Genomic DNA, 23,912 nt, shown 5'->3' on the forward strand with positions numbered 1-23,912 from the left:
CTTTATCCAACTTGATTAAACAGCCACAGATAAGAATAAAAGTTTCTTTTGCCCACTCTTTTGCCCTCACCAGGTACTTCCCTGGTGGCTCAGATGGTAAAGCATCTGTCTAAAATGCAGGAGACCCGGGTTCAGTGCCTGGGTTGCGAAGATCTCCTGGAGAAGGAAATGGCAACCCACTCCAGTATTCTTGCCTGGAAAATCCCATGGACGGAGGAGCCTGGTAGGCTACAGTCCATGGGGTCGCAAAGAGTCGGACACGACTGAGCGACTTCACTTCACTTTGCCCTCACTGGCTTCCCTGCTGGCTCACCTGGTAAAGAATCTGCCTGCAATGCGGAAGACCTGGGTTCCATCCCTAGGTTGGGAAAATCCCCTGGAGAAGGGAATGGCTAACCATTCCAGTATTCTGGCCTGGAGAATTCCATGGACTATACAGTCTATGGGATCACAAATAATCAGACACGACTGAATGACTTTCACTTTGCCCTCACAAAACCTCACACCCGTCCTCATTATTTACCTTATATTTTACTCGAGTTTGGTGTTTACATTTTCTTCTTAAAATATTTCTAAGCTTTGGAGCTGAGATTTAATTTCCACTTGACTTGAGGTTTCATGTTAGGAAGATTGACACAACAAACATTCCATTCTTGGACTGTTGTGCACTACATCACCAAAAACATTTGTATTAGTGTATTATTTTGATTATTGCAGGATGAGTATGAGGTTGCTAGAATGTATTCACTGAGCTTTTATTCCTTGCTTCTGTGTCTTTTAGTATCTTTTTATCAGAGATTTTGAGTTTGTTTATACAACTGGCTGAGACTTCCTGATTTCAAAATATCTCCAGTGTTCTTGCCTGGAGAATCCCAGGGACGGGAGAGCATGGTGGGCTGCCATCTATGGGGTTGTACAGAGTTGGACACGACTGAAGAGACTTAGCGGCGGCGACGACAGTAGCCTTTTAAACATATTTAAATGTATTTCTAAACTTTCATTCACTTACACAAGCATGAATGTAGAACTTCCGAATGGAGAATTCAAAAATGATTTTTTTCCTCTCAAGCTGAAGATTCACTGACTTAAAAATAATACATTTGGGCACTTCCCTGGTGGCCCAGTGGCTAAGACTCCAAGCTCCCAATGCAGGAGCCTGGGTTTGATGCCTGGTCAGGGAACTAGATCACACATGCTGCAACTAAACATCCCAAAAGCCACAACTAAGACCTGGTGCGGCTAAATAAATAAATAAATATTAAAAATAATAATAATACATTTTAAGATGCAGTATTTATTTGTAATCCTATATTGGAACTCTGAGTGCAAGTGGCACATAGGAAGTGACCCACAAAATATCTTTGAAAGAGTATAATTGATTTTTCATAAAGATCTTCTATTTAATAATTGATGTTATTTCACAAATATGAGAAAGAGATATCCAGATGGAGATACTGAGGATCACAGAGGCACCCAGATCCAGGAATAAGCCAATATGAAAAGCACTAGATTTCTCACACTTGATTCTATTTATCACTGAATTTTAACTCCCTTTAAGATAAATGTTTTTATTATTAATAAAATGTTAAATGACAGTATTTACTAAATGAATAAAGTATAGGATGGCCCGTTAAAACAGAATATTCAGCCTCATTTTGTGTTATTCTAGGAATGTTTTAAATCTATTAAACCATCTTCTATAGTACACTGTACAATCTCAATTCTCTACCTTCCCCTTCCATATAGAATATTGTCCCATGTCTGTCTATCAGAGCTCTACCTACACTTTAAGGCCCATGTTCTCTATTAAACTTATCCAGGCTACTCCATATTTTCAGTCATTTGTTCAAACCTTTACCAAATACTTATTCTGAAGAGACTTCTATACATGCCCATTTCTCTTCCCCAGATAGCTGGACCCAAATCCCGAGCTTTTTAAATATTTTTAAATTCTAATCCTTACTTCCACAAAATTCCATGATGGCAGGGATTTATACTTTTCATCTTTGAATAACTTACAGGAATACCTTATACTTACTTAGAGGTAGCCAGTTATGCTTATTCAACGGATAGTAGGCACCCAACAATACTCAACATAAATAGGTTACTCTAGCAAATTAAGTTCCATAATCAGAAACTGCATCTATCAGCAGTCAATTATATAAGATATATTTACAATATTGAGATAGAAAAAAATCTGATATTATAGAAACTAATACACAAATAATTGACTGAATTTTCACTATATACTGTGATCTTCTACTACATAGATAAATAATATTCTTTTCAGAAGAATATAAAACATTTTTATGCCTGGTTGAATTGCTTAAAAACCTCATTGGGGAAAATGTTTGTATCACTGAAAAGAAAATCCTATTTTGCAAAATTATATTAAGTTTTTCAGATTGATAACAGCTTCAGGAGACAAAGAGGAGGGTAGCGAAAGAAGGAAAGAACGAAAACATATCTTTGATACCTCAGTATATTGGGCAGGAGTAACTTAAAAGAAAAACGAGAAACCTTTAATCTTTATTTATGCTTCCCAATGTTACTGTGGTGCTTCTATGTACTTATATGCAAGTTTTATGTAGCAATTGACAATATTTCTTTTTGGATTCCTAAAATAATTCTTCTCCTCCTCCTTCTTCATTATCTTCTTTTGCAACATGAGAAGTTTACATGGAAACTAACCAATAACTTAGTTGACTTAGAAGTACTATGAAGACAGCAAGAGGGAGGGACATTGCGAGACTCTATAACATTAAAAGTTGACCCCTAGAAGTAGGGTTTGGCTGTCAGAAAACTCTTGGTATTGTACTTAGCTTCTCTTACTTGTAGGTTCAGCGGCAGTGAGTGTTGTGTTGTGCTGAATATTTGTCTGGCATAAGGCACTGCCTTAGATAAGCCTCTTAACCCGAGCTGGGTTTAAAACAAAACTACTTAAAAACTGATGAGCAACATAAGAAGGAGGAAGGGAGGCAAAGAGGGAAGGGAAGGAGGGAAGAGAAGACAAGGAAGAAAGAAGGAAAAGAAGCAGGAAGGGAAGAAGTGGGGAAGGAAGGGAGGAAGACTGGGGGTGGGGGGGAGCCTGTTTAGGAGAATGGTAGCTGTAAAAGGCAGGTATGAATAAAGTTAATGAGACTGGTAATGTACAAAACAAAAAGGGCATCTAAGCAAACATATCAATGTGAATATGAGAGTCTTTATTTTCACATTTCTTAATTTGCAAATTCTAGAGAAGACATTAGAAGTTTGAACTTGGGGGCTTTAACATCTACTAGAAATGACAATAAACAATTCTCAGTCTAATGTCATATTATAAGCGAAAAACCTTGGCCCAAGAAAGCTTATAATATATGTATTTCATTATTAATACACATTCAACCAGAACACTTGTTTTCCCTTTCCTAGACACCTTTTCATTTTTTCCTAATCCTAAAAACTTTGATTGGATTTGTCTAGCTGCTAGCAAAATTCAGGAGCACAAACCTTGATTTAAGTATATATAAAGTGACTAAGCATATAAATTAAGAAATAAAAAAAAGGATTTTTTCATATTATCAATAACATTCCACATACCTATATTACATAATTAAAACAATATAATCAAAAGCCTAATTAGAATCACATGTTGTAATCCTTTTGTATTTTTTATTTCTGTGTTTAGATAGGTTACATCAACATCAGGTGAACTACACCTTTTATTTATCATTCATAAAGTAGTTTGCAAACTTTTTTTTATACACATAGAATAAAAAATCCAAGAGAAACAGGAAGTAGCCCTTCACAACTTTGTTTATCCAAACTTGATAAGATGTTAAAAGTACCAGTTTATAAACACTAGAAGGCAGAGCTGGAGAGTGAGGGAATTAGAGGTTAATAAAAGAGTACAAACTTTCAGCTATAAGATGAATAAAGTCTGAAAATTTAATGTGCAACATGGTGACTATAGTTTATAAGACTGTATTGAATAACTGAAATTTGTTAATAGAGTAAAACTTAATGGAATTTCCTTGGAGGTCCAGTGGTTGGGACTCCAAGCTTCCACTGTGGGGGGCATGGGTTCGATTCCTGGTTCAGGGAACTGGGGTCCTGCATGCCACTTGGCATGGCCAAAAGAAAAGAGAGACAGTAGAACGTAAATATTTTCCTTGAAAAATACATAAATAAATGCATAGGTGATAGATGTATTAATTGACTGGGGGAATCCCCTCACAATGTATGCCCATATCAAATCATCATGATGTGCATTTTAAATATCTAACAATTCTATTTGTCATTTATATCTCAACAGAGCTAAAAAAACAAAAACAAAACACACTAGACAAGAAACCTCACCTATAGTATTATCGATGGTTTTCGTGTTCATTTAAAAAATTCCAGGTAGTTATTTAATTTATGTAGGGCTGCCCATGTTTGACTTCTAGAGATTAATTCTGAAAGACCATTGATACATAGATAGATACACACAAAAGAAAATAATAATCAGTAAAATTCATTTCTAAATGAAAAAAGTTTTTAAATTGTGTCATAACTTTTTTGTGAAATATAAAAACTTTGCTCCTTAATACAAAATCTTGGTTTTCAGGGATATAGAACATAAAAGCCTATTGCTATAGGTTAATCACTTGAAGCAGAAGCTATAAAATCTGAGTTGGTATCCGAGGTGTTCCATTTATCAGCTGGATCACAGTGTGCCAACGACTCAGCTGCCTCCTTGGTAAAATGGGATTAATGATATTATTTCATGACATTATTCTAAGGATCAAACAAAATTATGAATTGTGAAGTGCTTTGTAAGTTATAGGGCATTAAAACAAAGTTAAGATTTTTTAAGTAATAATTTTATCTAGTTGAGAAATTATGATTTATGCAACATATCTTTCCTAACAGTGAGTTTGATATCTAGGCATGGGTACCACTTTGAAATCATACATTTACCAATAGGAAGTAGAATGTCTTTTTGGCCACCTCTCAGACAGATTAACAAACTGTAAGAAAAGGATCCACAGTTAGAGCCATGCTGTATTAGGTGGACAGTGTAATCACTAGGACAACTCTTAATACAAAGAAAGTGGAAACATGAGTCTGAAGAGGGGAACTATCAAAGGTACTCTTTATCAAGAGTGAAACTTTGAAATCCATCTATTTAAGATTAATCACTATTCTTTTAGTTAAGCTGTTGTCATCTCTAACTTTCCCTAAGTAGAAAATAATCTACACTTCCAACTAAGTTATTCATGGTCCAATTTGTTCTCAGAATACTATAATAGGCTTTGTGAAGATAAGTTTTATAATAGGGATTTAACATAGTGAGAAGCCAAGACACAGAGGCCTTCAAACACAAAGAGTATATATGTGTATAAACTGCTCAGTCTCCTCCCCCTCTGCTTCCACTCTTCCTGGTTTTTTCTCCGGAAAGGACATTCACCCCTACTTAAAATCTAATTTTTACAAAGGATTCAGATGAAATGGCATCTCAGTTTAGCTACCCGTAGAGTTGCTCTGGATCCATTTCAACATCACTGGAAAATGGGGGAAACTTTGAGCAAAGTACCACTGGAAGAAGGAATGTTCGTCGGATAAAATCTTCTCTCTTGGCAGTTTTGTCTTGCTTGATGACCACATTTACATAATGAGTTCACAGGCTAGAACTCTCAAAGAGTAGTCCACTTTCTTGGAGAAAATAAAATATTCAGGGTGGCATCTGGGAGGAAAAAAAAAATGAAGAAGAAGAAGGAAAAAGAATCACTGATGATTTACACATGTTATATTTATTTCCCAAGCTGCTGATATCTTCAACTATTGAAAATACATAAAATTAATTCTAAGACACTATACATTTATAAATTTGTTCTTTTTTCCTCTTTGACTCTAAAGATCTAACTTTCCCTATTTATAATTTTTACCTCATTTGTATCCAAATGAGTATATCAGCTAGTTATTTTACAAAGTACCAAGGCACTTCAAGTGAAATACAAGTTTATCTTCTTTCAGATGGTGGTTGTTTCTTTTTAAGGTTCCATATTTTCACATTTTAAACATTTCAAGACACAAGCACATGAAATGTAATATTTAAAATACTTGAGAAAATAAGATAAAATACCTGAAACTCTTCATCTATTTATGTATTTTAATAACTAGCTTTTCTTTTCCCTAGTTTTACATCCCTGCTGTACTTATTTTGTTGTAAGCGAGACTATCTTATTTGTATATTTGTAACAAAGTATATAAAAGGATGAAGGTGTGTGGTTCATTGAGTATTTATATTCAAAACTTTTTTGATTAAAAAATCTTAAAAATCATGTAAGAATTACACAACCAATAAACATTTTAAACTTTTTTAAGCTAAGAAAAAAATTTTAATTGTTTTTTAATGTGCTTTTAATGATTTCTAGCACTCACACCTCCTTACTTGCTTTCCAAACTGTTTATACTGTCCCCAATAACACTCAGTGGAAAGCTGTCATTCCTGGCTAAATCCTTACTTAGGGTGGATGCTATGCCTCCGTGAGACAGGGTCAGGGGGTCAAAATCGATTTTGGAGGCCACCTGGAGAGTCCAGGCCATGAACTGACTCAAAAAATTTATATCAGAGCCGGAATAGTCCACCTCCCAGGGTCAGATCTGGCCTGACACTCCAACCGCAGGCTGGGGCATGCTAGACCGAGCTCAGAGAGAGGCTAGAGTTGTTGACCCTGCTAGCTGACCTCTTCAAACTTCAGGAGAATTTTTTTGGCAGTTACCACGGTGACTGGGTACTCTAAAAGCTTATCCTTCTTACTGAAAGAAGGGAAAAAAAATTAGGAAAAAAATATGTTAAAACCTACCTTGCAGAGATGCCTATCACAAGTTTTTTCTTTTTTTTTTTTTTTAAGGGAAAAAACTGAAGGAGTTCTAAATTGTCTATGACTTTAATTTCCACTGTTGTCCTAAAGAAATTGGAACTTGTAAGGTCTCTCAAAACCAAATTTCACGTTTGTAACAGATATTGCTTTTTTTTTCTAAACCAATAACTGAAAACAATTTGAATAATGTATTAAAATACTTTTAAAACGACATAATTTACTTGGAAATTCTATTATCTCTCTGCTTTTCTTTGAGACTAATCAGCTTTTAAATAAAATCCACCATAAATGCTAATTTAATTGGGGGAAAATACTGTAACTAGATATTCATTTTTGTGTCAAAAACACATTCAATTTTTTTTTTCTGAGAGAAAAATGTCCATTTTTGCTTGACTTGAAATAGTAAAATTAAGAGAAAAGCAAGTGACCATTATTCTATATTAAAAAAATTTTTTTAACTAATGACTTAATAAAATAATGTTTACATTAAAAACAATGTCATGAAAATACTCTAATATAACACAAGAACACTAGGAGGAAAAATTCAAGGTGTACTTTCTTTTAGATCAATTTGAAGCTAAAAAAACCAGCTATAGAATATTCTTCTATGTTAATACCAAACGCTATCTTGTCCTAAATTTCTGCAGTGATAGAAAGACTTATAAATTAAAATTTAATTCCCATTGGGAAAACCTACACACATTATAAAACTCTGCTAGTTGATTTTTGGTGACAGATTATAATACAAAATACTTTTAAACGCCTCCTATATACATCTTGATATTAGATGAGAATCATAATACTTTAGAAGTATATTATTTAATTATAATAATACTTGCTTTTTAAAAATGCCTGTGTCATATATAAGGACTTTTTGTAAAGTTAAATCATTGACTCTTAGTGTTGCTACTGTTCTGGCCTCCTTCTGGTCCTCCTTTAATTTTCTCATCTGCCTCTTACACGACCCAGGTCCTGGAAGTCTTGAAAGGTTTTTCTCCAGCATATGTGTGTGTGTGTGTATGTGAGCATACGCACACACAAACGATTAAGCATTGGTGAGGGGAGGGTGGTTTTGCATTTTAAAAAGCACTGGCTGTGTAACAAAACAATGTCTTTGGTCTCGATATCATTTCTCATCTTGACTGTAAGCCAAGAAAGAAAAAAATGATGAATTACAGAAATGTAGTAACTGACACTCCAAAAATGAATACTGAAATTTCAGAGGAATGCTTTAACCTAATCTTGAATGTTCATTTTGCTGTGACCTATTTTCACTGCTTTGTAATCACCACTAAATTCCTAGAACGGAATGGACATAAAACCAAGTATCTGTTAATTAATCTCAATTAAAAACAAAAAAAACAAATATAATTCAGAATATAATTTCCTTTGGGTTCAAAACATCCAGTGAAAGCAAAGACTGGAGACATATTTTGAGAAGATTTTGCCATGTGATCCAATTGCACTTTGTTAAAACACAGGTCTTTCAATTAGATAGTGTGGTTCTTGCCACTGCAAAGTGGGCAATGAGGTTGTTGAGTCACTACAACTGTGGTGCCAGCTCATTCTCTATGATGAACTCAGACTGTCCTTCCCAGCCGGGAACTCTTGGCAAGCTTCGTTAAAGACCCGGAGGCTGGCACAGCATGAAGAACTATCAAACAGGAAATGAGGTCCTCCTCAGGTTTTGAAAAGAGATGATAGAAGTCTTAAAGTGAGGCAGGCCAGACCAGAATCTCCTAAACCACAAGCCTTATCTTGAGTGAAACATTATTTCTAAGCTGGATCTGAAAAGGAAAAGAAGTTAAAGTATGAGACAATGGTTCATTTGTACATAAGAAAACAGTGCCAAGTCTTAGTTTGGTTTCCTCAAGTCAAAGTTAGGGCCTCTCCCAGGAAAAAAACAAAAATCACTTATCAGTTTTCAACATAAATTTCTACTAAAAAAACAATGAAATAAATAGATATTTAGAAGATTCATAAACCTGGGTCTTTTCTTACGTTGAAAATTTATCGGTTGGTTCTAGAACTACAGAATTCAGGGACTGGGAGGGATTTAAGAGATCATCTGGTCCTATCTCTACTTATATCCTGCTCAGCACTTCTAGCTTGGTGGATTTTCCACTATAATGTCACTATAAAGTGACCACTACAATGGCCACTTTACTGGGTAGAAAGGATGTTAAAACCCCATACCAGTAGACCTATTCAGAGCCTTGGTGACAGAGTTATTCTCGAACCATGGTATAAAATGATTGTAAAACTCATTCAAGTTACACTTCCAGGAAACAACTTTAACAACATAAGCAAAAATTCCATAAAATCAGGTAGGAAACAATACAATAATGTGTGCTGTAGGAAGCTTCAAAATTTTCAGGAACTTTGGTAACAAGGGTAGGCTGTTAATATTATTTCTTCAGCTAATTGTTTTTATTGATTTGTTATGGCTAACAGGCACTGATTGATTTTCTTTTAATCAGTATGGAGTCTTCACTCTGCAGGTTTATAATTAAATACTGAGAAGAAGGGCTCTTGGTGTTAGTCTAAGTTTCCAGTGGTATGAAGGTCTGTCCAAATAACCATCAGCTATGTAAGATTTGACGGCTGCCAGTCCAGAAAGGGCTTAATGTGGTTTTTCTTTAATATTTCTCTAACTAGCTTTAGTTTTAACTTGTTTCTATTAGGATCAGTGGATCCTAAAAATGAAGTAAAAGGAAGCCCCTAGAAAAATATGGAATTCATTGCTCATACCCCAAACTGCCATTTGTCAACTGCATTCAACTATAACATTTATTTTCTGTATCATGTATTTTCAGTGCAATCATTAAAGTTCTCTTTTAACTTGTCATGGTGTTTGGGAGAAGACCATGATTGAATCCTGAGAATCTGGTTCAGGGCTCCAGAGGGGAAAAAAGAGTAAAGGATAAGAATTTAAGGGGAGGAAGAAAAGTACTAGGTATGCTGAGGGATTTTAATATGGAAAGAGGCTGGTGTTTAGGAAGATAGTTATGTGTGATTAAGAGGCGAAGGCAGCAAGAGTTGGGTAGTCCCTTAACTGCCATCTAGAATTTCAAAGAAATGCTATATCTTTTCCATAGATTCTAATGCGTGTTGGTTAAGGGAGGAATTTTGGGTACTAATTACTTGTTAAAGTTTTGGAGGTGGTGGTGGTTGGGGGACGGGAATGAAAAATAACTCTGAGGTTGAGGGTCAGAAGAATGACCCTTGCTTGGCTACTCAAGGCTCCTGATGACAATCAGCGACCTATCCTACAGTTATGTGTGTGAGACTATTTATCGTTCTGTTTCTCAAAAACACTTCAGTCGTCTCCCCTTTTCCCAGAAGTAGACTTCAACCAAAGGAGAAAGAGCTGTTAAGGGAAACTCCTTTGAGGAAGGAAACTTTTCTATATACACACACATTTTCTTTTTGGAATCAAGGATGAGAAGCCAGCCAAGAAAGTCAGTGGGGACTGTGAGATTAAAGAGTGAGAACTTCCCACTTGGTTCTGAGCTCTAGCCCCAGGATCAGCCAGGCTGTGCTCCAGAAACAATGTGGACGATGCAAGAGCTAACCGCCTTCGCCAGCTTCTTGACCTGTCTTGAGACTTTGCCAGGGCTGTTCCCTCAGTCCAGGTGGGCACAGCACTCCTGTCTAAAACACCATGGAAAGGATATAGCACTTCTTTGAAATTCTAGATGGCATTTAAGGACTACATGACTCATTGCCTTCACCTCTTAATCACACATAACTGTCTTCCCAAACACCAGCTTCCTTTCCTATAACAATCCACTGCAATACTCCTAGAAGGGCACAGTCTAGGGCAGGGGTCCCCAACCTCTGGGATCTAATTAAATGCCTGATGATTTGAGGTGGAGCTGATATAATAATAATAGAAATAATGTGCACAATAAATGTGTTTGAATCATCCTGAAACATCCCCACCCCCACCAACCCCAACCGACCCAGTCCGTGGAAAAATTGTCTTTCACGGAACCTGGTCCCTGGTGGCAAAAAGGTTGGGGAGTGCTAGCTAAGGCAACTTGGCCAGTGCCTTCCTTCTGCTGAGACAGGACCACTAGAAAAGGGGCTCACTCTTTTGGCATCCTTCAAAGGCTCCTTAGGAAATTGTTGAAGACAGAAATTTTGAAATTGAATTGTAAAGACTGAGAAAAGAGGGGTGAGGCCCCGGCAGCTGCTCCCAAGCAGCTGCCCCAGCTGCTCCAGCCTCGAGAAAGGCCAGCCTCTTGGGCACCACACCCACTAGTCCCAGAAGGAGGCAAGAAGAGGGGCACGAATTGAAGGGGTCAAGTTTAGAGAGAGGGCCCTGGCCCTGAGTGTTGGAGAGACATCCATAGCCACAAACACCAAGGAAAAGGTGAGCAAAACAAATGAACTATCTGGGCTATCACTCAGTCCCAGGTTGCTGAAATGACTTGTAGGCCCAAGAATACACATTATGTGTGTATGTGTGTGTGTGTGTGTGAGAGAGAGAGAGAGAGAGATGAGGCCCTTTTGTGAGAAACCTGGGGGAAAGGGGAAAGTTCTTAGGAGAAGGAACCAGTTTTCTCTCCTGGATCCCCATGACTTGTATGCTGGAGTGACTGTGGTCGGATTAACGCTCCTTTCCCTTCTTCTGCCTGCCCGGGGCCACGTCAAAATGAGAAGCAGCACACACGACAATGCCCTCCCACCACCAGCTTCCTCATCCCCAAACTCAAATGCCTGCCAGTGAAACGTCACCAAAAGTTATTGCCAGCGACAAATTGGGGCTGACAAATTGTCGATAATCGTGCCTTCAACGTGCAAGATGACTTGCAGGCAATAAAAAAGTAGACGCACCAAGAGGTGGGCAGGGGGCGCGCAGGTCGCAGCCGGGTCCGCGGTTCCCAGGTGGTGCCCTGCCCCAGCCCTGCGCCGCCCCAGCCCCGCGCCACCCCAGCCCCCTAGCAGGGGGACCGCGCCCGGTGCAGGACCGCCGGGCTCCCACTAGCCCGCTGGAGCTCTGGTTCTCTTTCTGCAGTCTGACTCAACACAGACCGCGGGAGGAGCCTCTCTCCTCCCCCTCCGCCGATTAACCCTTCTAGGTGCGCATGTCTATGGTCTCAAGCGCCCTTGATTTACAGTCACGTTACCCGAGTTTTCTTTTGTTTGAAATCCTGGGCCCGCAAGACTTTGGCATGTGTTGGACGTCTAGTTACTTCTGCATGCCTGTCTGTTTCCTGCGACAGAGAAAATGATTAGGAATTGAGGCTCAAGAGAAATAATAATATTTTTACCTGTGGATGCAGTGGAAGATGGTGTGCACGTTAAATCGTTTCAGAATTTAAGATAAATCTGAAAAAGCTCTTTCAAAGTGTTTGCAAGTTAGTGCCTCCACCCCACCACACACACATCATCACACATTCTCCCACTCCCACACACACACACACACACACACACACACCAAATTCACTAGAGTGCCCTTTGATTTGTTTTTTACATTTTGGATTCACTTGTGTTTCAAATTTAAGAGTAACTTCAAACACACACATCGATCTAAACATGAATTCTCTATGTAAGATATGATTTCTTACGTGATTTATCTGTAAACTTAAGGCTTCGGTTTCCATTATCAATCATAGCCCACCTAGGTGGCTGATTTAGCTATTAAAGTTTGAGTTCACAGTTGAAGCCACTCTTCCACTTTCTCCAAGTTGAATTCTGATTTCTGCAAGTAAATACCACACAGCATTTGAATCTAGGGTCTTCTTGTTAAACTGAAGGCATTTCCCATTTCCTTGAGCTCTGTAAATGAACTGCATTGTCACATAATCGATAGGAAAAACTCAGCTGTCACAGATCCTAAGCAACTCCTTGCCACAGAAATAACACGATCTGGCATTTGTGAGTTTGAAAAATATGCTGTTTGGATGACATGAGACCAGAACTACCTAGATGGTTTAAATGTCATGGTCTCTATGATTGGCCATGGACGGACCTGCTGGGATATTTCAAATAGGCTTCTCTCCTGGTTAGAGACCAGGTGCTCCTTTTTTTCTTCTGTTATCCAGTAGTATAAAAACATTGGGATCTAGGATTCAAAGCTATTTCTAACCTCATCTAAGTTTGTCTCCTCTCATAGAGTTTATGAGAGAATTTTAAATCAGGCATTTTCCTCCCTGAGCCAATGAGCAATTCAGATGTGGATTTTGGAGTTGAAATCTGAAACTAAATGTTCAACAACTTCAACACCCATCCTTTGAAGTCCTACATCATTCCATCAATGTGATCAGGATTTCTGCAGTATATAAATCTTTCGGCTCAAAAGTAACTGAATGGCATCTGATCATAAGTAGCAGGAACCCATAATCTCTCTTTCTCTGCCTCAAAGTTGCTGTCTCTAGTTGCATTTTTGGCTTTCTCTCTACAATCTGCCATGTACAAATGCTGCCATATCATATGAGAACATGAAGAAGATGTAATCCTTATCTATATTTTCTCCCCTTTTATCTTAGATAAAGTACTTTCAACTCAATGACTTCTTTCACCGCTGGCAGTGTTTTTAAAGTGGTACTGGGTGGACCTACTGTGGAATCTACGCCAGTCAGTAGATTAAATTATGTGATTAAAAGGTTAATTTATCTCACAAGAACCTTGCTAAGAAGCCTCATGACCTTGACATACTATTTGCATACCATTCTGTACTTGGAATCCTTTACACACCAAAGGTGAAAGGTAATTTCATTCATAGATTTGCTCTGTCAATGAAATGATGTATTAAATAGTACAGCTACCCTTAGCCTACCTAGACCCACTTGTACAAAGCAAAGTACTAGATCAGACAGTAGCAAGCTAGGTTAGACAAATTCAGTTTATAAATTCAAAGCATGAAGGCGTAAAATTTGTCTTTTCTAAAACTAAAGCTACTGGAATCTGCATTTCCCACATCTACCACGGTTAAGATCTTTGTGGTAAACTAAGAAACACCACCTCTAATTAGTTCATTTGTCAGAGAACCACTGCATCAAGCCAGGTATTTTGCTCCTATTCAACTCTAGAAGAAAATGGGACAACGTGGGCTATTATAAAAAGCTCAGCATTCAGTGCCAACATTTCAAATTGGCTTCATTTTACAAGTTCTCAGAAACCCCCTACTCATTCAGACTATGCCTTGGCAAACTTGCTCCAGCCCCAAACAGGACTGTTAACACAGCAGAGTTTATCCATTATCATAGTTCACAGGCTTCTCCATAGCTGCAAGTTGACATTTGGAACCTGTGACATGTAGACGGGATGAAAATCCATCCAGCAACCAAGTCCCTTATTTCCGAAGTAACTGCCATGGGTAAGTGGGGGCAAGGCCAGAGCAAGGCGGGGAGCGGGGAAGAAATAGGCACAAAATAACCAGGCTGGGAGTAACTGAGTTCTGATCAACGACATTCAGGTAACTGATGAAACAAGATCTCTTCTTGGATACTTGCTCATTGTGTGAATTTATCTTACTCAACAATTATGAGAAATGACTGATCCCATCCCAGGCTATTTAGAAATGCGGTGCATTAAATCATTAAATCATCTTGTCCTTGATTCTTGAGACATAAATCACATGAGGTCAATATCACAAATTTGAGAATTTGCCTGAATTCTTTAATCAGACAGTGCAGAGATATGACAAACTGGATACAGACGTACTGGACAACCTCAGTGTGTATATGGCTCTGAAATTTTTAAGTTGTTCATTTTTCTCTATATAATTTCATACACACCCCCTCCACCCCCACCACCACACAGAAAATATTTCTTTCCTTTACTGTCTACAATCTAAATTTAAGAGCACACAAATCATGAGCTGGAAGTAACAGATCTTCCCTGATGGCTCAGAGGTTAAAGCGTCTGCCTCCAATGTGGGAGAGCTGGGTTCGATCCCTGGGTCTGGAAGATTACTCTGGAGAAGAAAATGGTAACCCACTCCAGCGTTCTTGCCTGGAGAATCCCATGGAAGCCTGGTAGGCTACAGTCTACAAGGTCCCTAAGAGTCGGACCCGACTGAGCGACTTCACTTTCACTTTTCTCTTTTCCTACCCAGGCATCCACCCCAAGGGACTGAGTGATGCATGGTGCTCCTCAACTAGGTCTGAGAGAAAAGGTGGGGGTTGAAGAGCATCTTCACCATTGCAGTACTCTGGCTGCACCTGTTTTCTCAGGCAGTTCCCTGAACTCACTCTAAGCTCAATTTTACAAACGCACTATCTGGGTCTCCACTTATCTGTTAAAATGGTTCAGGGTGTTTGCCAGGAGTATTGTGCCACCATAGCTGGCACTTTCGTCTCTTCTGTCTAATGTCTGTCATTACACAAAGCATTCTAAAAAGCTCATTTTCAACTCTGAAAAATATACTCTTACTACAGAAGTCATTATATTAGCATAACAAGCACAAAGTTCCAAGTGGTAATTTAGTTATAGATCTCAAATCCTTCTGCTTCCATCAGATTGGCGTTGAGGTATGAGGTTGCCCTGCGGCCACTAGGATCTGAAGCAGTGGATCCCCTGCTGGAGGGAGGTTCTTCTGACCTGAACCGTTTGTCCTCCGGAACTCAAAGTGAGGTAAAAGTTTCAAGTGTCAGCTGCCCTGGTTGGGACATTTATTACAGATGCCTCCATATCTTTTTACCTTCCTCTTTCCATGCACTTCTTTCCTTGACCACCAAAAAAATGTCTTAAATGATATTCTTCCACAGGTGTCTCACTGGACATGGACAGATACCGGTCCTGCTCTCACCAGCAACATGAGCACTATTTCGTCCTTTTGTTGGGGGCGGGGTTTGGGAAACCCGACCTCAGTCTGCCCTGCCAATTGTGGCCTTATAGATTAGCTGAGACTCTGCTGAGGCCCGGATGGCAGCGGTGGTGGCAAGGGTCAGCAAGGTTGAGATGTATTCAGATGTTAATTTACACCTGAAAAGGCTGAATGCAGTTACCCACATGGGGGGTGACTGGAGTTTCTCATGAATGCTGGCCTTGAGTGCTTCCTTGGGAAATGTGAAAAGTTGAAATGGAGGGGAAAGTCGTCTAAAAGTTACGGGAGTAGGAAGAAGGGTGGGGAGTAGAGACAGTCTTGATGAATTAAAGGGAATTTATTTAGCCACCAGCCAATGGCACCCCACTCCAGTACTCTTGCCTGGAAAATCCCATGGGTGGAGGAGCCTGGTAGGGTGCAGTCCATGGGGTCGCGAAGAGTCGGACACGACTGAGCAACTTCACTTTCACTTTTCACTTTCATGCATTGGAGAAGGAAATGGCAACCCACTCCAGTGTTCTTGCCTGGAGACTCCCAGGGATGGGGGAGCCTGGTGGGCTGCTGTATATGGGGTCTCACAGAGTCGGACACAACGGAAGCGACTTAGCAGCAGTATAACTCTATGTTCAACTTTTCCTTTTTAACATAGTTTTAAGGTATAAGGGGGCAGGTGGTAATTTCCTGTTTACTAAATATTTGGAGATTGTCTATCAAATCCAGAAACACTGATATGGAAGGATGAGAGAGTAGTCTCATCTCTCTTCTGTCGTCAGGATGGGTGTCCTTGTTTTGCTGTCTTTCTGTTTAACAACTGCTACCTACCTTTCTTAGTGGAATTCCAAAGTACTTCATGAGTACTTTGAAAAAAGAAAAACCGACTACATTCCAATACTGCCTTTAACCTCAAACATAGTAAAGGGTTCATTCAGACCCCAGGACCAAACTGAGGCATTAATTAGGCTGATGAAATCCATCGAAATGTATGAATTCAGCATAATCAAGTTTCTACTGCAGACTATCGTTAAGGAATACGTGAGCAGCTGGGAGAATAGAAAGTACTGTTAGAGTTAAGTCATGCATGTAATTGAGTATATTTAACATAACCATTTTAATGATCAGTGATTAAAAGTGCATCTTACTTAAATGGTATATCCTCTGCAATTTGTTCATATCAACTTGATAATATTCTCAAAAGGAAAAAATAGGGATACACATTTCTAAACAAGATCTTTTTTGAGTTTGGGGCGGGGGGGGGGGGAAGCAGGAAAGTGAACTGGAAAAAAAAAGTGGGTTTTGCATGCAAACAGCGACACGGGTGTGATATAAATTAATCACTGTTTTGGGTATCTTCTGTGCTCAGTTCAAAGTATTAGGAATATATTCAGGTGAGTTTTTTCATCCCTCCAGAAGAATGCAATTTCTTCTTTCTCTGTCTGACAAGATTTTTTTTTTAAGACCCAGAGAGAGGGGTCTGCTCAAATCCTGATGATTTTAAAACCTTTTCTTAGGAACCTGAGAAGTTCATCTTTCCAATTCCACTTCCCACCTGTGGGGTTGGCTGATCTTAGTGGGACTCACCTCCGTGAAGATGGCGTTGAAAAGGAGAGAGATGCCCCTGGATATGGCCATCTAGGGCCACAGACAGGAGACGCTCTCAGAGGGAAATGAGCTGTTCAAATCAGTTAGTGGCCTGAGTCTAAACTCCATGCGCTTGGAGGCAGACTCTGCTCTGCTCTGGTCACTCAGACCTGGTCAGATAAATGAAGTTATTGTGGAGTCACTCGAAAGCCAGCCCAACTCTTTTTGTTGTAGTTTCTCAGCTTTTGCGCTCAAAACACGCAAATCACTCTACACATCTACGCAGGCACTATAAAAGGGAGGGTTTAAGAGAGTGGATGCAGTTGTCCCAGCTCCCAAAAGTTGCCTCACAGGACTGTTTTCCTCCCTTCACCCCTGCCCGCACTCCCATAAAGAGGTCAGTCTGTTCTCCCACTCAAAATAGGGTTTGAAGAGTGTGGCACATCTTGAATGTCTAGGAGTTGTACCTCGACTTTTTACAAACCTGAACCAGGAGAAAGGGAGACACAGGCACATAAAACTGTGCTGGGGCAAACGATCTGCTTGCTATAAACAACCAAAAATATATTAAGGGGAAGTTTATTTGAAATCCTCCTTTCACCCAGTAGCATGTCTTCCTTGGCTTGGAGGGACAGCTTTTGAGAAATCAGGGCTCTCAGGGAGCTCTCCCGCACCCAATGTATAGTCTATAAATATCGTGGAAGAGTCATGCCAGGGGTAGTCCGTGCAAGAGAATCTGGAGTCTTGAAAGCATCTTTTTCTTCTGGCTATGGTGGCACTTAAATGATAATGCGGGCAATGGAGCTAGGAGATTTATATCTTTTGGAAAGTAGGGCGAGCCAGATGGTAATAGCGTCATTAACACACAAACTTGGGATGTGCAAGTGAAGCTTGAAATTGGGAAAGAGATCGGGAGAACAAAGGGGGCTGCTGTTGAAAGGCTACCCCTCTTCTGCCGGCCAAAGCTAAGAGCCTCGTGGTACTGGGGTCTGCTCCTGCCCAGAGCAGATAATAAACGACAGCTTTCCTCCTCCCCTGTTGTGACTTAGAAAGCACCGAGAAAACTTTTGCAATAGGCAAATATGGCACTTATTTATGTGTAACCCTTTGTAGTCTGAAATGTCAGGAATGGGCCTTTAATTCAACTGCAACTCCCACCCTCCACCCCCTACCCTAGTTTGATAAGCTCTTGCAACTATTGACATTTATTTTATGGAATCAAAGTGCCGCTTGTTGCACGTTTCAGACAAAAGTTCATTTTCCTCCCCTTATATAAACACTCAAAGTAAATATTAAAGGCTGAACAGGCACTACCTTTTTCATTTTGGTGATGGGGGATGGTGTGAAGGTGTTGGTGGCAGGTTAAACTACAGTTTTACTTTTGGAACGCTTTAATGTTTAAGCTAAACTCCCACTTGCTCAAAGAGATATAACAGAGAGAATACAGAGAACATACTAAGACAAGATTAACAATGCCATTAATGATAATAATGTATGTCTATAATAAACACCCACACGAACAGGCAGGGCAGTTTGTAACAAAATTAATGACTTCGTTCACATATATATTATATATATATAGTATATATATAAAAGCAGCAAAGGTAACGGCCATTAAGTATTGAATAGCTTGAGTGATGCCTGTTAGCGACTCAAAGTTGACAACGTCTATCTAAACCAAAATCGAACGTTTTTTTTTCTTCTTCTCAAAAAAAAAAAAAAAAAAAAAACTGGAGCTCTTTAAAAGCCCGAAGGACTTACCCTCTAGGCATTATTCCGAGAAAAACTGAGACTGGCCGTTCGTCACAGGCAATTGTGAAGGGTTTCAAAGGGCCGATCAAACGATCGCCAGAGTAATCTACATTCAAGTCCGGATGGTGGTGTTACGGCACACACCTGCGGGGTGTTTGCTGTCCGTGCCCCTCGCCGAGCTACAAATCATCATTAAAGCGAGCTGCTTAAGCTTCTTCCCAGCTTCTAGACAAGAGTTACTTGGGACAGTTCACTTTGATATTGCTACAGCTCGCAATTGACAAGCACGCTATTTTGGAGCTCAAACCCGAGCCCACACCCTAGTTAGCCGCGGCAAAGGAGGGTGATGTAGTGCGGGTAAGGGGGGTTGTGAGCACATTGTAAAAGTCTGTTTATCCAATTTCCTGAGCAGGCTTGCCACAAAAATGTATAGGAAACCAGGTGAGAAGCACCTGAAACCTGCCTCGAGTTTTCGACTGAGGGTCTTCCAAAACTTTACTATCTTTGCCACAACTTTTAACCGACTCAGAGAAGAGACAAATCTCACAACCTCAGTTTCTCTCCTTTCCTCTCTGACATTCACAGGACTCGGGGCCAGCACACTCTCTTGAGTGCAAGATAACATTATTTTTCTCGATTAGGACCGGGGATCTACTTTGAAACTTTCACTTTTGATTCATTCGTTTGGGATTATATCCTCCCTTTCTTTGCGACCCTGCCCTCTCTTGTCCTCACCTGGAGATAGAGAGAGAGAGAAAAAAGAAATCTGGAGTTGGGTAAAAAGAAAGGGACGTGGGGATCGGCCAGTTGGAGCACGGGAAAAAGCAGGAAGGTCGGTTTCTGTCTGCTGCCTGCCTGGGTGTCTGCGACCTCTGCAATCCGTGTGCGCACCATTTGGGGCGTGGGGAATAACCGGTTGCCGGTGATGCCAAAAAATCAACCAAGACTCGGAGCGAACGTATCAATAGACCAATTTTCTGCTCCCACCGCGAGCTTTTTCATTTCAACCCTGAGAGGAGGCGTCTGCGCAGCGCAAGACGCAACAGCACCGTAGCGTCGCGAAAAAGAGGGCGCTAGACACGGGAGGCGCAAATATGGAAATTAACTCATTAGGAAGGGGTGTGGTTACTGCGAAGCCCCCTCCTCCATCCCTTCCTTTTCTCCCTTGCTGCCACTGTCCCGGCTTGCTAAATATGAGATTACAAACAAACAAATAAAGCAGAAGCTGACTACGCAGTCCCAGATCAAACACGCTCCAGATAATACGCTTCACTCAGCGCTGCGGCCAGAACTACGGCACAGCGCGGGCCCCTAACGCCCTCGCGGGGCTTCTGCGCCCGCTCCGCGCCAGCCAGGCGTCCGCGGCTCTGAAAGCCAGGGCCCGCGGCGGCGTTTCGAAGGCACAGCACGTGGCCTTGGCGCCCCGTTTGGTATAACTTTTAAAACATCAGACAAACGCTTGCACCAATATGGTAACCCTTCAAGGGCTTCTGCTGATCTCAGTGGTCCTGCCCTGATGCTGCATGGAGGGGAGTGTGGTGGTGTTCTCTTTGGGAGAAAACAGACCCCAAACTAGAAAGTAGTATCCCAGAGTACCTGGCCATGGAGGCTTCCCTTGTGGCCCGGCATCCCGAGCCGGGAGGCTTGAGGTGGGGAGTGGGGGTGGAAGGGGGAGTCGGCGTTGAGAAAGGCTGGGGCCAGGCTTGGGCGTCGGGTCGATTCGAGCGTTAAAGACCCAGGTTGAGAGATTAACCAGAGACCAGGTACCCAAGAGTGAAGGCGAGGGGGTTGGAAACCCTAGGCTGCACAATTCTGTGTCGAAATAAAATGTTTGGGGGAGGGGGTGGGGGCAGGATAAGAAAGAAACAAAATGCAAAACCTCTTACATCCCCCTCCCCAGCCGCCCTTCCCCCACGTCCTCAAAGCCGACTTCTGTGGAGGGCTGGGGAGTTGGGGGGGGCGGGGGGGGGGGAGAAAACTTGTGCTTTTATGGTTTTTCTTTCTGCCTGGCCCGCCTCCCCGGCCATGTTCTCTGCCCGGCGCTCCCCCAGCTGCGGGCCCCTTGGAGGAAGGCCGCCCAGTCCCCTCGTCTCCCGCTGCCTGCTGGCCACCGAGCCTCAAAGCGGGCATTGTCCGGCGGGGGCGGGGAGGCCAGCGGGCCCCTGGAGAAGAATAACACTGCGCCCAAGTCCTGTTAGGGAAAGTTTCCTAATGCACTCCTTGTGGTAAAATACACTTTTTAACAGGGCGGGGTGGGGTGGGGGAATAACTTTTAAAAAATCCATGGCCTTCTCTCATTTTATCAACTCTTTCCTTTGTCACTTTTTCGGTTCTCAGAAAGGGGGAGAGTGGACCGGAAAAAAATTGGAAGAGGAGCCGAAAATGTGAACGTGACTCTAGAACCGTCGATGTGACTGTTTTAAAATACGGGTGGGAAGAGAAGGGTGGGATGTCTCCACTCAGGTCTGGGCGGAGGACAGCTGCACAGTCGGTACGCCGGGGGAAAGGGGAGAGGGGCCCCGAGGGCGCGTGTGCGGGCGAAGCATTTCGCACCTCTTGTTTATCTTAGAAGCGAGGCGGGTGGGCAGGAGGGGGGCGAATTGTTCCTCCTCCCGACAGGCAGTAGAAGTTGAATAAAATGGAGAGGCGGGCGCACGGAAAAAAACAAAACCTGCTGTAGACTCGGAGTCTCTCTCCTTGACCCGAATTGCAAATACCGAGGGTTCCCCATTTGCAAAAAACTCCAAAGTCTTAAGACCCCCAGAGACAGCGGTCCTCCTGAGTCTGCAAGAGCCGCGACAGAGAACCGTTAGAATTGGGGCTTTGGGGGCAAATGTGACTCATCTCTCATTCGGGCCTCGAGGGCCCATCCTTCCAAGCGTTGCCATCTGCATTTGAGGGGTCTCTGGCTTTCATCTGCTCTTGCAGGCATTAGCAAAATAATGACTTGTGCCTCCTGCAAAACCCTACCTGAAAAAGTATATTCCAAGACACTGCGTTGGTGAAGCCGTTTTAAAAATCAAATCAAAACAAAATAAGACTTTTTAAAAGCCCCGAGTCAGTGCTCTCCGTGTCCAACAACCAAAGTAACCGAAGGGGCGCATTGGTGGTTGTGGCTCTTGGGGAGTTGCGCTAATTTGGTATGTGGACTCAATGCCTTAATGCTAAATCGGCAATATAAAGGGCTGAAGAGCAAGCCCGATAAAAGCTCTAATTGCTACTGGAAGATTTGGGTGGTTGCTAGGATCTGAGGACCACCACCACCACCACCACAAAAAACCTCCAATAGAGTGTTTGGGCTGAGTACATTGGGGGTGGGGGGTGGGGGTAGAGTGTCTAGGCGAGTAGTGCCCACATCTGCTGGAACTTCCATATCTAAGCTGTTCATTTACGGGAGCCAACTTATGAAATCTCCACAATTAGATCTTCATTGTTCTTCCTCCACAACACTGTCTAGAAAGAAAAGGTCTTCTCGGTCGGGGCCAATCCAACGAAGCGTTTGACGTTATTAAATAATAAAGCGATTGTGATTTACATTGTTGTTCAGAAAAAAAGGCCAATTATCCACTGTTATGTTGCCATAAAGATCATATTAACTCGAATTAGTAATCAAACAATATGCGAGGGTTTAAAAAAGTACAGCCGAACTGGGTGACAGCTACCGCGACGTCTTCACTTTCACCAGCGAACCCACCCGCGCCAGCAGCGGGAGCGATAGAGGCAGTCGCCACAGACCCGAAAGGAGGGAGAGAGCAGCAAAGTGGTGATTAACGGTCTCCAGTGTTAATTATTCTCAATTAATCCCAAACAGTGCAGACCTTCCCTGGTTCTCTGGGAGTTCCCTGGTTTGGGATGCTCTGAAAATTCCTCCTTTCTGGGAGGGGTTTATAAGAAATCCGGAAGAGGCAATCTCAGGGCAAGTGTACCTGTGAGCGATGAAGGTGTGTGTACGGAGGTTGCGCGCGATGTGTGCGCGGGAGGTTCGCTGCCTTTCCCAGAGCCTAGAGTGCAACCGGAGGCGGGGGCCTGGGGCGGGCAAGGCCCGCAGCATCCTTACACTCCTAGTGGATCTTTGCGTCTTCTCTACTCAAATCACTCTCTCTTGCCCTCTGTTATTAGGTTTATAACTCTTTGCCCACTTAAATTTGTGCAGCCAACCAAGGAAATCTAAATAGGTTTGAGTCGCCCCTTGGGTACAGAATGGAGGCTTTAATAAGAAAGATTAATTGTGGGTGTGTACCTGCCAGAAGACGCGGCAGTTATCAAATGGTGGCGGGCAGCGGGTCGAGGGGAGGGAGACACCTCTCCTCCAAGGCCCGGACTTTAGTAGGCGCCGTAGGCATACTTATCGCAGGTCATCGGCAACTCGTTGCAGTCCCAAGCAAAGGGCGCCACGGAGATGGTAAGATACATCTCTTCTGTGTTATTTGAGGTTTTAGAGAACTTAGTCCTTATTTACCCTGCTCACCAAATCCTCGGACTCCCGACTCCTTGCCTCCACGCCGTAGGCGAGTGTTGGGTAAGGCTGTGACTTCGGCCCTGGGAGGTCTGCCTATTCCCGCCCCCACCCCACTGAACAATGTTCAAGCGAATGATAAAGGTTTTGCTCCAAGGACTAGAAAGTTGATATTTTTGTTGCCGCGATTAAAAATGTATACGGTTACATGGTTTTTAAATAAGCAAACAGGGGAGCAATTTTCCTCGGCGCGATGCTTCAGCAAGTCCGGGCACAGAGGGAAATCAGCCAGGAGCAGGGCCATGGAATCTGGCCCCGCGCGGCGGCGGCGCTGGGGGAACCTTCCTGGTCCGCACAGTCCTTTTCTTGCCCCTCCCTCTTTCCACCAAACGCTCGGATCCCAGATTAAGCAGTGCGGCGGGGTGGGGGGGTTGAGGTTGGGGGCGGAGAAGAGTAGGAACCGCGTGGGGGTGGTGGCAAGAAGGGATGGACGACAAGA

At 42.0% G+C, this 23,912-nt stretch overlaps 1 long non-coding RNA gene across 2 annotated transcripts in view; it reads right to left on the reverse strand.

Moving 5' to 3' along the window:
- Nucleotides 3,183-23,912, reverse strand: part of LOC106502138 — a 44,533-nt gene continuing 23,803 nt past the window's right edge. Inside the window, exons 3-5 of one of the 2 annotated variants that reach the window (XR_001295737.2) lie at nucleotides 12,425-12,558; nucleotides 11,984-12,070; nucleotides 3,183-8,635 (exon numbers count right to left, since the gene is read on the reverse strand). This is a non-coding gene — a long non-coding RNA (uncharacterized LOC106502138). The remainder of the gene's footprint in view (nucleotides 8,636-11,983; nucleotides 12,071-12,424; nucleotides 12,559-23,912) is intronic. The other variant, XR_001295736.2, reaches the window with a different exon arrangement.

Source organism: Capra hircus, chromosome 1, assembly GCF_001704415.2.
Source record: "Capra hircus breed San Clemente chromosome 1, ASM170441v1, whole genome shotgun sequence".
In the NCBI taxonomy this organism is placed as follows: Eukaryota; Metazoa; Chordata; class Mammalia; order Artiodactyla; family Bovidae; genus Capra; species Capra hircus.